Source organism: Artemia sp. Qi Xiang Cuo, unplaced genomic scaffold (genome assembly GCF_049724085.1).
Source record: "Artemia sp. Qi Xiang Cuo unplaced genomic scaffold, ASM4972408v1 HiC_scaffold_3320, whole genome shotgun sequence".
Classification (NCBI taxonomy): domain Eukaryota; kingdom Metazoa; phylum Arthropoda; class Branchiopoda; order Anostraca; family Artemiidae; genus Artemia; species Artemia sp. Qi Xiang Cuo.
In genome coordinates this window covers 9,851-23,973 of record NW_028300712.1, presented here as the reverse complement: position 1 = coordinate 23,973, position 14,123 = coordinate 9,851, and the positions used below count along the sequence as shown (strand labels likewise).

General features: G+C 36.1%; 1 protein-coding gene across 1 annotated transcript in view; it reads right to left on the bottom strand.

The window, feature by feature from the left end:
- LOC148938414 (eukaryotic translation initiation factor 2 subunit 1-like) overlaps positions 1–10,237 on the bottom strand; it is a 74,636-nt gene extending 64,399 nt beyond the window's left edge. The window contains exon 1 of the mRNA XM_089107810.1: positions 10,178–10,237. The gene's annotated coding sequence lies outside the window, so the exon portion shown is untranslated. The remainder of the gene's footprint in view (positions 1–10,177) is intronic.
- Positions 10,238–14,123: the final 3,886 nt, after the last annotated feature.

The following is a 14,123-nucleotide window of genomic DNA, read 5'->3' as shown; positions in this document are numbered from 1 at the left end:
TTACTTGAAGTAGACTTGTTTACTACATAATTTTGAAAATTAAGTAATTTTGTTATATTAACTATATAAATACTGAGTACACAAAAATTATACTAAGTCCTATAATTTGTGCTTTAAATTAGAGCTTATATCAAGCTGAGACTAAATATTTCCAGAAGAAATACAAGATATCAATATCTTATTAAATCAATAACTGATAGTTTCATTAATTAATCCCCCCCACAGATTTTGAAAATGCCTTTTTCTTGCATTTTTATTGAATACAATCAAATGGATCCTGACACTTTAAATTTTGGAAAATACCTGTTTATGTTTACATTTAAATATATCAATTGTTTTCAGTGAAAATACGTAAATGTGAGACTGTTTACAAAACCAAAATGGGTACAAGAGGAATAGATTACTCTAATTTTAATTTTAGCGCAGTAGCCCAAAACCACAAAAGATTACTTACCTTCATTACAGTTTGAATTAGGTATAACATACACAAGTTAATTTGAGCATAATACAGTGCTTCTGTATGTTCTGATGCTCACATCTTTTTTTGAGTTCACATTAAAAAAAAAATTTCTTTTCATTCTGTTGGCATTGGAACCCACCAGAATATTTCTATTTGAATATTACCTTTTGACTTTTCTGTAAAATTGATTGGGTCAAGACATATTGTCCAAAATACATTATCCCCACATTTAGGGAATTTGGCCAGACGTTAGTTTTTTTTTCATATGAATGTACTATTAACCTTGCTTACGCCCAAATTACTGCTACTAAAGGGTGTTCAAAAAATATTGAATATAGCTTCATTTCTATGACAAATTATTACTATTTGTACAACTTAACTTCATACTTATGTTATAAATGTTACACATTAAGATGGAAGTAAATTTAATGAAAATACGATTAAATAAATAAAAAAATAAAATAATAAATTGAAATAAAAAAATAAATGAAATAAGATGGAAATAACTTTCTATGAGAATAAGTCATTTGAAACTACCTTATTATTTTTTTGATAATTTCTGAGAAATTTTAATCAAATAGCACAACTAGATCACAAATAGCAGTCTTTTACTTGCAGAAACAATTCAAACAAATCAAAGTATGAACAAAAAAAGACATTGACATTATTAATTGTAAATGACTGCTATAAGTGTCATTTCAACTACAAGAAGTTTGTCTCACAGGCAAATAATATCCTTGGCCTACTTAAAAGAGCAATATCTAGCAAATTGTTCAATTAATGTCAAACTAATAAACAATACTTGACAAACAATTTACAGCCTTCTTTGTTTTACTCAACCTAACTTATGAAAACTGGAATTCCTCAGAACAGGGGTTGGCAACCTATGACCCACACATCAAGGGAGATGTAATATTCCTTACTTACTTGCCATGCTTTGCTTGTATTTTGTGTATGTGTGCTGTTATGTATTGCTTGTGCTTTTGCTTATGCTTGCTGTTATGTATTGCTTGTGCTTTGCTTTTGCTTGTATTATTTCAGGTTTTGTGACCTGGGTTTTTGAAGTATATGCTTGAAGAGACAAATCGTTACACCTACCAAGTCAAAAATAATCCAATTTCACCAAAAGTGTAACCATGTTAATGCAAAACTAACTCTAAATAAAACAACTATTCCAGAAGATAATCATATTAATTACCTAGGTCTCATGCTTGACCAAAAACTTAATTTCCACATCCACATTTCAAACACAATAAAAAAATGCTATGAAAAACAAATATACTAAAAAGACTTCTTTCCACACCCTGGGGATGTAAGGAGAAGACCTTACTCCAGTTTTATAAATCACATTTAAGACCCCATATTGACTATGGGCTCATCATATATGGTGCATGTGCAAAGACCCAGATCCAAAAAATTGAAGCAATGCTAAATGATATAATACATCTGATATTTGGTCTTAGGAAACCCGCAATCACCAAAAGTCTACGAATGAAAATGGGTTCATTAACAATAAGGAAAAGACGTAGCTTTCTCTTGACAATACATCTTACAAAAATTGAATCAAACAGTTCACACATCCTACATAATTGGTTAAGAAATCCAGCCATGTATAGAGGCATTGCTGATGAGTAAGCCAACATTCAGAAGAAGTTCCCCGTACCAGCAAAGATTAGTGCACCTACTTTTCTCCACTCCCCTCAATTGACTTGATCAACTTATAGAAAAAATGCTGATGTCTAAAAGTGGAATAAACATTCAACCCACATTACTATTGCTTAGAAAAAAATAGCTGTACTTAATAAAAATATCTGTAAAAACCTTTTTCAAACATTGGTTGATAAGTACAAAATTAATGCGAAGGTAGCAAGCGGTGCTTTCCTTCCTCACCTGAAAATTGCAATGGGCAAGAGATTATATAATAACTTATCTATAATGTCTGCTGAGTTAAATGCCATAATCATGGCATTAGAACACCTTAAGGAAAACCAACCTTTAATTGCAAATTCAAATAATATTATTGTATATTCCGACTCTTTATCAAGCCTTGAGTTGCTGGCCTCAGCTCCTCAGTATAAGTTGGACATTGACACTTATCATTGTCTCATTATTATAGATAATCTTGCTTCAAATGGCATAAAAACTTATTTTCAGTACATTCCTAGCCACTCTGGCATAAATGGTAATCATCAGGTTGATGAAATAGCAAAAAATACAATAAATATTGACCAGCCAAGTGGGAAACCAATCCCAATCAGAGATATTTACTGATGGAGGCTATCAGATATTAATTTTAATAAGATTAATTCTATCCTTTACTGATGGAGGCTATCAGATATTAATTTTAATAAGATTAATTCCCCCTTTCCCAATAAGTATCTTTCTAAAATTTACCATAGAATTTGTTCTGGAACAAATGGACTAAATTTTTTTGCATTCTCGTATAAATTTTCTAATTCAAGTGGTTCAATTCCCCTGTCCCCTCTTTGCAGGCATTGCAATATGAATAATGAAACAATTGACCATTGCCTATTTGAATGTAATATGCTGACATCTGCACAACATACCTTGCTTTGTAAACTGTTAAAATGCTTTTAACACCACAAAATCTCACTATCAGCCAAGATCCAACTATACCTGCAAACACAGCATAGATTGAACTCCTAGAGTCGAAAGATCTACTGAAAGATATCTGAAAATATCTAATAATCATGAGGCAATCAAGCCAGTAGCTCTGTAGCCCATGGAGTGACGCAAAAAGAAAAGGGCTAAATAGTATCACTGAAAAGCCCGCCTGCTGTTAAATAGAAGAAGAAGAAATCAGGACCTGGTAAAGTTCAAAGCTGCAAGGAATAAATTTCAAGCCCTCTCCATAGAACTGACAGAGAAATACAAGGAGGCCATCACAGCAACCTCAAAAACCAATCCCGAGAAGTTCTGGAGATATGCCTCAGCACATAAGCCTGGTAGACAGATGGATACAGAGCTGGTTTGTAATGGAACCCAGTCAAACAACCCTCAAGAAATTGCTGATGCCTTGAACCACCAGTTTACATCAGTCTTCACACCACCAGACAATGCCCTTCTGCCAACCCCACCATGCAACAAAATCATCACTCAAATGTGAATAATAAGAGTGGATCAGGCTGAGCTTGAATCTCAGCTTAATCCAAATAAGTCTGTTGGGCTGGATGGCATACATCCATGACTCTTAAAGGAAGCTCATTCCCAACTGGCAATGCCCCTCTCAAGACTCTTACAGAAATCTATTGACACCAAAGTCATACCAATGGACTGGAAAGTAGCCCATATCTTGCCAATACATAAAGGAGGAGGCAAGAGCAAAGCTTACAATTATCAGCCAATCAGTATTACATCTGCTGCTGGGAAAATCCTAGAAGGTATTGTCAACACTGCTGTTCTTAGACACTTGATCACAAAAAAACTTCTATCAAAACAACAACATGGTTTCTGACTGGGCAGATCAGTCAAAACCAATCTGATTGACTTGTATTGACATAACCAAGCTCCTCAACCTAGGTCTCCTGGCAGATATGGTCTTGTTAGATTTTGATAAAGTCTGCCATTGAAGGCTTCATTTGAAACTGAAGGCAATTGGAATTGATAAGGGTGTGGTGGACTGGATCATGTCTTTCCTAAAGGGAAGAAAGCAGCAGGTCAGAGTTTTTGGCAAAGTGGCAGAGCTTAGTACTCAGAAATAGCTGAGGTCTTAAGCAGGGTTCCTCAAGGAACAGTTTTAGGACCTAAACTCGTTGATGTATTCATTAACAATGCTCCAAGAACCATTACAGGCAAACTTAACCTGTATGCCAATGACTTGAAGCTCATCAGTCCTGTAGGAACTATGCAAGGTGTGACCTCAATACAGTCAGGTCTTGACAGCTTTGGCAAATGTGCCAAGATATATAGGCTCAAGTTTAATGTAGATAAGTGCAAGGTTCTCCATTTTGGAAGAAACAACCCATGATGGCAATACCCTATGTCAGCAAATGCTGGTGTGAGACAACCAATTTCTGAGAGTACCTCTGAAAGAGATCTTTGGGTTTTTGTAGACAAAGACTTTAATTTCAACTGCCACACCCAAGCTGCAGTAGCAAAGGCAAACCAAACTGTTGGTCTCATCAAACACACAATGACAATTAGATCCCCAGCAATAATCACAAAACTCTATAAGAGCCTGGTGAGACCAAGATTAGAATTTGGAATGTGTGTCACCATGCCAATTAATAAAACAGACCAGATGGCCCTTGAGTCTGTCCAAAGACAGGTGTCTAAATGCATAAAAGGGGCTCAAGACAAAGAGTGTGCATGCCAACTGCAGCACCTCAAGCTACCAACTCTAACATCCCATCAGCAAAGAGGTGATATAATAATGACTTACAAACTGCTCCAGTCTGATGACAAAGACTTATTCCAGCCTGCTGAATCATCAAGAACCAGGGCTCATTCAGCAAACTTTTTTGGAAGCACGCTAATACAAGGAAGAGGAACCATTTCTTCTCCAACTGCATCATAAGCCTTTAGAACAATCTGAGCAAAATGACAGTGAGTTCACCACCTGTTGACAGTTTCAAAGCAAATCTCAATAAGGAATGGGAGACCAAACTGTGGCTCAACCAATGGGATGAAGCTGATGTCCTGTAGCCCTATCATCACTAGCTGGCATACACTCGACTTGTCCATATTGCTAGCAAGTGCGATTTAAGGTAACAAATTGCTGAGCCAGTAGCAGTGATTTTTGGGATGTCCCTCACTTCATATGATTTTGTGACCATACTCTTGGATGATAACCTTCTGGTGGAAATCATATTGCTTGATCAAGCTAAAGCCCTTGATGAAGCACAGCATCAACTTCTCCTGAAAATGGAAACTAAAGGGTGCATGAGGATATAGTTGCCTGGATTGAAGCCTTTCTTGCTGGAAGAACTCAGAGGGTAGTAGTTTATGATGCCACCAGTAAAAATGTTTATTCTGATGAAATTCCTGTAATTAGCAGAGTCCCACAGGGCACAGTACAATTCACATGAAAAACCCATTGACACTATATGCTTGTGATTGCAAGCTCTTAGACAGGCCCATATTAGCCCCAATCACTCAACAATGCAAGAAGATTTTGATCACCTATCTAGATGGTCATCTGAGTGGGGTTTGTAGTTCAACATGTCAAAATGCAACAGATGTCCTACATCTTGGACATGACAATCCTAGACAACCTTACCATATTGGAGACAATCTACTTGAAGCTGTAAATGAGGAGAAGGACTGGGGGGATATTGTCAATGACAAACTTCACAGCCACACACAAGCTCGACTTGCTAAAGCAATCCTACCCCTCGAGCTCATAAAACGAACGTTTATCACCATGAAACAGTGTGTGGTGAAGAAACTTTACAAAGCTCTTGTACATCCACACCTGGAATTTGGAATAACCTTAGCATCTCCCCATTATAAAATGGATATTAAAGCACTCGAGAGTGTCCAAAAGCAAGGAACAAAGCTCATACCATCTTTGTAAGACAAGCCATATGAGGAATGCCTTGTATCCCTTAAACTCCCCACCTTAGTCTATTGAAGGAAGAGAGGAGATGCAATTGCTAGTTGCAAACTGCTAGAAAACAACCACTCAAGTCAAGTTTTCTCCTCATCCCTTGCAAGTACAACAAGAGGTCACACAAAGAAGCTGCAAACCCCCTGTTGCCATCAACATGAGCACCAGCAATTCTTCTCTGTATATGCTATCTATTACTGGAACAGCCTCTCCAAAGCCACCATCCAGTCCCAAACCATAGATGCATTCAAGAAAAGAGTTGACCAGGACTGGGCCAATGCAAAGTGTAGGCTATTTTGGGATGTCAAACAATAGTCATGTCACACCACTAGCAAGATGTTCCACAGGAGGCTCACAACCACCTTATCTTGCTTGACATGCAATTCGAGGTATGGCAATGTCCTCTTGTCCTTGAAGAGACATCTGGTTGAAAGACATTTGGGATAGGTTTTTTATGGTTCAGCAGCTTGAATGTCATTATCACATCTCTTATCTTTTGGCAACAAGTCAGGGAGGGTAAATTCAATTCTTCAAGCTAGGAGGAGAAGGGAATGTTATAGAAACATTGGGCATATTTAGTTGCATGCCTCTGAACTGATTTCTAGAGTTTTTTGGTCAGATTTATTAATTGGAATGGCCAATGCACATACCAAACTCTAGCTTAGGCTGAATTAAACCTTTATAGGCTACAGCTTTGAAACAACTGAGGGTAAATAACTAGGCCTACTGAAAGTTCTCTTAAATATACCAAGAGTCTAACTAGCCTTTGCTGCAACAGTCTGGACATGCAAACTAAATTTTAGCTGTTCATCAACTAAGAGACCCAGATCATGTTCAGCATGACTACTGACAATAGGTTGCCTTGTTTTGTCCATTAGGCCTACAGCAAACAGTAGACAAGCAGCATGAAGAAAACATTTGCACTATTAAAAATTCATTGAGTAGGCTATATAGGCAGTAAATTTTTACCAAATCATATTATTGACTTACAAATAAAGGGAATATACCACTCAATGCCTTTTTTATGCTCTTTACAATTATAATAATCATTTTGGTCGGAAATGAATTTTATCCCCCCCCCCCACCCCTATTTATACCAATTCAGGGTATATATTTGCACATTGGGTGGTGGGGATAAATTTATTTCTGATGTTTATTTCTGATTCAAGCCTTGGTCTCCTCAAACGCACTATAACAAGCCGCTCCTGTAAAGTCTTTCTAAGGCTCTATAAGGCTATAGTTAGACCCGTTTTGGATTTTGGTACGTGTCTCACCTCCCCTTCTTATAAGAATGATACCAGTCTAATCGAAGGAGTTCAGAGACGTTCCACAAAGTGCATAGCTGGCCTACGAGATCTCCCATACAACAAGAGACTGGAATGCATGCTGCTGCCAAAACTCATCTTCAGACACCACCATGGTGATATGATGCTGACCTACAAGTATAACGCACAACCAAATAACCCCCTCTTTACCAAACATTCAAGTCAGCACCATACAAGAGGACACTCACATAAGCTGTCAAAATGTTTTGTTAAAACACAAACGTGGCAACACTTCTTCTCCAAGAGTGTTGTCAATGATTGGAATAGCCTTCAAGCTGAAACGGCAACTGCACCTACTGCTGCGTCCTTCAAGTCCAGACTTGACAAGGAATGGAATAAGTAATGGAAATATGAGTGGGACTGTCTGTCCCACTCAACTACTGACTGATGCCAACTTTATCATAATGAGTGTCTTGCTAGGAGGCTGATGCCGCTTGTCATACCCAACCATCTCGCATACTCAATCTGAAGTTGCTGTTGTGCGGCGGTGTCAGCTCTATACCACTGAGAATGGTCTTTATGGGCCATACCTACCTCGTGGCCACCGCTACCGAGTGGGCTTAAATTGCATCTCTCTAGCAGACCTCTCCTATGGCGTGTCACTGGGCCCGAACACAGTGACAAATTTTTGCCATCATTTGACCCGGAGCACAACAGATCCAGTATGGACCTTAATTTGATCTGAATTGCAAATTAAGGTACTTAATTAAGGTAAATGAAAGGTAAGGTTAAACTCCCTCCCCCTAATGAGCAAATATATACCCTGAATTGGTATATATATAGGGATGGGGGCTAAAATTCCTTTCTGACAAAAATTATTATTATATGTGTAAAGAGCATAAAAAAAAGGCATCAAGTGGTATATTAACTTTATTTGTAAGTCAATAATATGATTTGGTAAAAAATTTACCATACAGGGTATAGTTGAAAATTAGGATAGGGGAGGTAGAATTAAGTAAATTGAATTTAGAGATTATATAGGCTAAACTAGACCCTAGTATAAGTGATTTAACAACACTCTCATGACAGGGAGGTTTCCAAAAAGTAAGGAACTTAGTGTCACTTTAGGGTCCATTTAAGGGCTTTAAATTTGATTTGCAAGAGAAAACAGAGTAAAATTCTACTTTAGCTACTTTTGGCTATCTTGGAAAGGAGTTTGGTTAGGAAAATGAAACTTTAAGGGATAGATCTACAGGCTAAAGTATGTCCCGGGAAGGTATTTTGAAGTACCTACCTCTACTCCTTCTCTCACTAGAGGGTCCTGGCCTTTGATGACCTTTAAAAATGTGTGTTATAAAAGTGAAAACTTGTAATATAGATCTTCTGCTTAAAATGAAGTCCAACAAAATTATTTTCAGCTTCAAAACTTTGCTCAATCCTGATAAATAGAGTTTTACAGATATGCAAAAACATTTCCTAAATTTTTAAAATTAACATTGATATGGCTTAAAATACTACTCAAATAACAGGAATTGCATTTTCAAAACTAAAGCCAGAGAAAAAGAACCTTATAACTGGAAATTAAGGTAAAATGTTGTTTTGTCAAAATTTCAATAGGTATAGACCTGTCATGTAGGCAAATTTCAGGACCCTCTTGAGGGAGAAGGAGATAAGTAATTAAAAATACCTTCCCATGACATATTTTGGTCAATATCTACCAAATCATATTATTGAGTTAGGACTAAAGTGAATAGGCATACACCATTTGATGCCTTTTTTAATGCTGATTACAAATATAATAAGCATTTCTATCAAAAATGAATTTCAGCCCCCCCCCCCCCCCCTATATGTCAATTCAGGGTTAGGTATAGCCTATATAGGGGGGGGGGCTGAAATTCATCTCCAATAGAAATGCTGGTAAAATTATACTTTAGTTACTTTTGACTATCTTGGAAAGGGGTTAGGTTAAGAAAATGAAACTTTCAGGGATAGGTCTACAGGCTAAAGTATGTCCTGGGAAGATATTTTGAAGTACCCACCTCCACTCCTTCTCCCTCTAGACGGTCCTGACCTTTGATGACCTTTAAAAATATGTGAGTTATAGAAGTGAAACCTTGCAAAATAGATCTTCTGCTTAAATGAAGTACAACAAAATTGTTTTCAGCTTCACAACTTTGCTCAATCCCAATTTATAAGGCTTTAAAGATATGCAAATAAATTTCCTAAATTTTGGAAATAAACTATTTATATCTCTTAAAATTCTGATCAAATATTTGAAATTGCATTTTCAGAGCTAAAGCCAGAGAAAAAGAAACTGATAACTAAAAATTAAGGTAAAATGTTGTTTTGTCAAAATTTCAATAGGTATAGACCTGCCATATAGGCAAATTTCAGGGCCTTCCAGAGAGAGAAGGAGTGGAGGTAGGTACTTCAAAATATCTTCCCGGGACATACTTTAGCGTGTAGACCCATCCCTAAAAGCTTCATTTTCTTAACCAAACTCCTTTCCAAGATAGCCAGAAGTAACTAAAGTAGAATTTTACCAGAAATGATTATTTTATGCGTGATCAACATAAAAAAGGCATCGAATGGTGCATTAACTTTAGTCCTAACTCAATAATATGATTTGGTATATATTTACCCATACTTTAGCTTATAGAGCCACCCATGGAAGTTTCATTTTCCTAACCTAACCCCTTTCCAAGATAGGTAAAAGTAACTAAAGTAGAATTTTACCAAAAACAGAGCAAAAATGATGCATCAATTGGTAGCCTATATACATGTTCTACCTAGCAAAGTAGGCTATCCTAACAAAACTAAAGATTCATCAAGTCCAATTTTTTCGGTTTTAATCTAAATTTAAAAACATAGTTCAAATTTTACCCGCTAAAATCCCACAGATATCCTTTAAAGGAATTAGGAGTAGTTTGAGCTAAATTCAGATTAATTTCTGATGCAAACAAAACAAATTTAAACGTAATCAAGTTAAACAAAGTATACAATTTGATAAAACTCTCTGTATATTCAATTCTAATATTATAAATACCTTAATAGTTGTAAAAATTGCATAAAATTATTTTTTAGCAATTCATTGTCTATATATTCAGTGATATTATTGTATACTACATTACAATATTTAGCAAGACATCTTAGATGTCACTAATAAAGGAAAAAAAAATGTATCTCTAATAAATTTTCCATGATTTACTACTGTCTCCGACCTACTTCGTACTTTTTTTTCGCATCATTTTATCAATCGATATTTTTTGTATTATTTATTTCATATATAAAGAATGATCAATAGCTTTGATAACAAGATATTTTTTTAAAAGATATAAATTGTCTGTCTTGTTCTTTTAAGGGGAGTTATAAATTTCGTGCAGTGTTATATATTTAGCAGTGAGTTCCAAATTGAAGGAAATCTTTTTAGTGAAATATACAGATTTAATTGATTATTCAGGTTTAATTACTTAATTATACCGAAAAAGACGTCTGTACCAGCTGTTATTGTTGAAGACCAGGTATGAACTTTAGTGCAACCTTTGTAAAATTCAAATTGTTAGATGGCGCTGAACTATTGACCAAATCTCACAAATTATAAAACCAACCCTACGTTAAATATGTTTCATATTATAACCCAGACAAATCAAGCTCTGGGTGGGGCAGTTGCCCCCCCCCCCATAGTAAGTTACACCCCTGATTATAACGTGTGTAGTCTGTACAACCCTGTGTTAAATATATTGTTTGATGCAATTGAGGTACTTGCGTGTCATAGCGATCACACGAAAGAAATGTAACGCATTATATTAAACACCTAACCTCACTAACTTTATATATTAAATATTTAATTAAAATATATCTGCATAGTTACCGTTTATCTCGCTGAGGCTAAGCTGATTATCTCCGATTGGACACCGAAAACCGGTTTCATTGCAGATCAAGAACACGTAAGTACCGCAATTGATTTTCATCACTGACAGCCAATAAAAACCATTTCCTTTGAAAGAGGATGGCTTTCACTGGCTATCAGTGACAAAAGTCAATTGTATGAGACTATACTGAACGTGAGGCAAGTCTCCATTTTATCATTATCAGTAAATATAGGGTGAGAGAATGTCAGTTTCGATTGTCGAAATTGACAATAAGTACAGTTTTGCCGTAGGAAAAACGACCGACGTTACTTTTTCCACAACAGTGCTGAAGATGTTACGAGTCTAGTTTATCCCCAATCCCGTCAGAACAAAACACTATAAACAAAATTCTTACTTTGGTACTTGTTTATTGTACCAATCACACTCAAGAAGTGAAGTTAGGTTAATCATAATGAAATGTACCAAAATCTGATGAAAATATAATACTTTAGTAATAAAATTATGGAAACTACAGCATGGAATTATGGAAAGCAGGCCACCCAGAAAGCAATAGCCTATATTAAATACCTAACAACTCTATATATTAAATATTTAATTAAAATATGCCTGCATAGTAGTTTATCTCACTCAGGCTAAGCTGATTATCTCCAAGTGCACACAGAGAACAGATCAAGGACAACAGTGTAGTTAGTATAATGCACAAGTACCCTTACTTCGTCAGACTCAGAAAGTTCTTCTATTCATCGAATTTTGAAAGTTTCTTCCAGTTTAACTGCAAGGCCTGCTATAACCCATCCCCCCTTCCCTAGTCAGGAATAGCACCTTGACATATCCCTAGGCTCTATACAAGAGTTTGCTGGCTTGTTTTTTGTTTTTGTTTTTCAAACAATAATTTTTTGTTATAGTGTATCTTTCTGAGGGGGAAGGAGACGCTAAACTGGTACCCTGAAATGAAACGCTGAAGGCTGATAGTTTCAGGAAGTGCATGTATGTAGTTTTTGGAAAGTGCCTGGTTGAGATTGGCTTAAGGTCGTGTTTTTGTTTCATGTTTTACGGACATAGCGGAAGCTGATCACCCAATGAAAAAGCAAGATAACTGCTTTTTCAGCACAGCATGGAAGAGTGGGTTTTTGATTCGTTGATTGATTTGGCCGTTTGTCTGCAAAACATCAAGTGAAATTTTTCCACTGTCATCTAATATATTGTATGAAAACTGTAAACCAAAGTCAATGTTCATGGCCCCAAGTGAGCAGTATTAAATTGGCCTTTAAAGGACATTGACAGAAGCAAGTTTTAGAAAGTGTTTAAATCACTTCGGTCACTAAATGATCTTTAAAAACACAAAACGAAGGTACTAAAAGGTAGCCAGACCTTCCAGTCGGGATTTGTGCTTAATCCAATTTGACTTACTTTTTTTTCACGTTGACAAAGGCTCCCGGACGTGGAGTCAAAGTATTCGGATTTTTATTATTTAAAGTTTTTTCCACTTTTTATTTAAATTATATCGATTTTTTTTCTCTTAAACTCTGTGTATTTACGATTACCAATTCTCCGGGAGATTTTGGAGAAACTAATTTTTTTTGGAGGAAATTGAGGAATCCCGAAATCTAAATATAGTGAAAGAACTATATTCACAGCGTGTGATAGCACTGTGAATTGCTCTATGCTTGGCAATATTGTCCCCGTGGTCCTATCTCAGCTGCTGCTGGGCCGATGTAGAGGCCTTTGTAGTAAAAAAGTGACGTTAATCCGTAAAATATACTAGAGACTATTTATAACAATTGGAAAACAATCTTTTATCTCTTGCACAGACAGGACCAAGCCAGAATACCTTGAGTTTCAAGACTTAACTTTATCCACTATGCTGTTACAAGGTGCAATCATGGCCTCTCGATACAGGAATGGGGTTGGAGGGAGCTATTGCCACCCTCACCACCTCGAGGGAAATAAGGTGACATAAAAGTAGTCTATAAAAATATGGGGAATGAGAAATATTCTCATTTAAGTCTTGGTAAAAATAAATCTGGAAGTATTTGCTCCCACTTCCCTCCTCCCCCAGTGGAAAATTTCCTGACGGCAGTCATGCGTAGGTATACCATTAATGATGCATCATTATTTAAAGTTGCAATAAGTTTGACATTTCAAGAAATATATAGTTCAGTCTTCAAGCAGATATTATTTCTCTGACCTTAGCATAGTGCTAAAGAAAGGAGGTTCCACAAAATTTGTAGAATAACAATTATTTTTAACATTGAATTTCAGAAAAGGAAATTAAATAGATAAAATGTATATTTTAAGAACATTTCCACGCATCTGAGATAATTTGCCTGAACCGTTTGCTCATCTGTTTTCGAAGGGAAGATCAGTAGGGCAAACTCTGTTCAACCACACTTTGGTCCTTTTAATCTACATTACTCCACTAACCCTCCCTTCGGGAATGGATTTTGCAAATAATTTTTTGACAATTATCTCAGTAGTTTAAAGACATCAGATAAGACCTTTTTGAGTACCAGTGACGATATTTGCTTGGTGAAAAATCAAATATGGTCTTTATACAAGACGTGTGTTTTAAAACTACGTCTGGTACTGTTTACGTCATGGAAGGACGTCTTGGACTACGTCTTGGACTACGTCTTGGACGGACGTACTGTTTTCTTCCTACTTTTTAAAAGTGTAGGATTGCAAACGATTTGCTGGATTTTTTATCCAGAAAAGCCAGTGTATTCCTGGCAAATAGTTTAAATTTGTTGCACATGGAGTCATGGACCCTCAAGTATGAAAATTCTTTTGGATAAGCCGTCAAGTAGGATGTTTAGTGAGATTGCATGAGCTTAAATCTTTACTGTATCTAATTAAACAAATGCTGCATTGGAAACATTCAAAGTTTTCGAGAAAATACGAAAATAATTTAGAATTAATAATTTAGAGAAATGAGAATAATTTCGAAATAGGAAAAT